Here is a 1,434-nt window from a genome sequence, read left to right on the forward strand (position 1 = left end):
ATGTTTATCCTGTATTTGATTGTGTTTATCTGCAGTTAGTTACACGAATTCAATTATGGGATGAAATCGGATAGGGATGAACGGGTTTAAGAGTTTTAAGAGTTTAAGAGTTTTTAAGAGTTTTAGCCAAATGCATTATAATATAGTATAGATAAATAAGTGTACATCTAAATCGTAGAGTAACTAATTATATCTACAAAAAATATAGTAAATAGAAACTTAGTCTATAAATAATATGAAAAGATATTAACATATAAATTACTATAGAGAATAATTCATTGTTATAAGACGAATGATGGCTACAAATAACAAAAACAAATACTCTCTATGTCCCAAAATAAGTGTTCCCGATTCTATTTTAGTTTGTCCAAAAGTAAATGCTCATTTTAAAAAAATAATGTCTACTTTTAAACTCTACTCTTAATTATGAGATAGAGAATTCATTAATCTTTTAGGGTGCGTTTGGTATGCAGACTACATGGGACGGGATGGGGAAAAAAAAAATAGTCTCATGTTTGGCATGTTATGGACAAAAAAAACATTGGACAAGGTGGGACTATTTTTAATTTTAGTGGGACAAATCTTGAGATGTTTTGTTCCACCAAAAAAGGTGGAACAACATGGGACAAACTACAAAATTACTTCTATACCCTCTCAAAGGTCTAGAAGAATTTTTTGATGATGCCGATGATGATCTACAACGTTTTTTCTCAGTTTTAGGTTTCGTCGTTGGTAACCCTCCTTGTAGAATAGAGGGCCGCTATCCATAATTTTCTCTGAAATCCTTGTTTTTACGTAAATAATTTCAAAATTTTCAATTGAATTATGGAAGAACTATGTGAAATTTGGGGATATCGATGATTGATTGCGATTATTAGATTGTTTAGTCGATCTGATTCATGAAAACGAACAGACACTCAAATTTGTGCAAAGAGGTACGGTTTCATCGATTGCTTCAATTTTTCTCACCCTGATTTCAATCTGTTGCTTCAATCTTCTCGCCATGTCTTCCATCATCTCTTCCGCCTATATTCTTCAATCGATTGCTTCGATTGATAGGTACGGTTTCATCAATTGCTTCAATCTTTCTCACCCTGTTTTCCCCGTGTTTTCTTTTTGTAGTTATAAGTTCTATCTTTGAGGATCGATGTTTGGTTTTCGATTGGTGCCCATGGGCCATGGCTGGTTTCTTCATATATGAGCTTCAATCTGTGTAATCTTTCAAGATATGTGTTGGTATATTTTTAAATTATGTATATTTTTTACAATTGTTGTGTTACATGTATATAAATTTAGAAAATAGTATAAATATCATACGTGTAATTATTTAAATACATTTTGGTTGATTTGTGTCATTTACGATCATTACTGATGCAAAATAACATTAAACAACATTTAGGGGCAATCTGGTCATTTTAACAGTTTTGTCCAATG

Source organism: Cynara cardunculus (genome assembly GCF_001531365.2).
Source record: "Cynara cardunculus var. scolymus isolate 2C chromosome LG 17, CcrdV1, whole genome shotgun sequence".
NCBI lineage: Eukaryota > Viridiplantae > Streptophyta > Magnoliopsida > Asterales > Asteraceae > Cynara > Cynara cardunculus.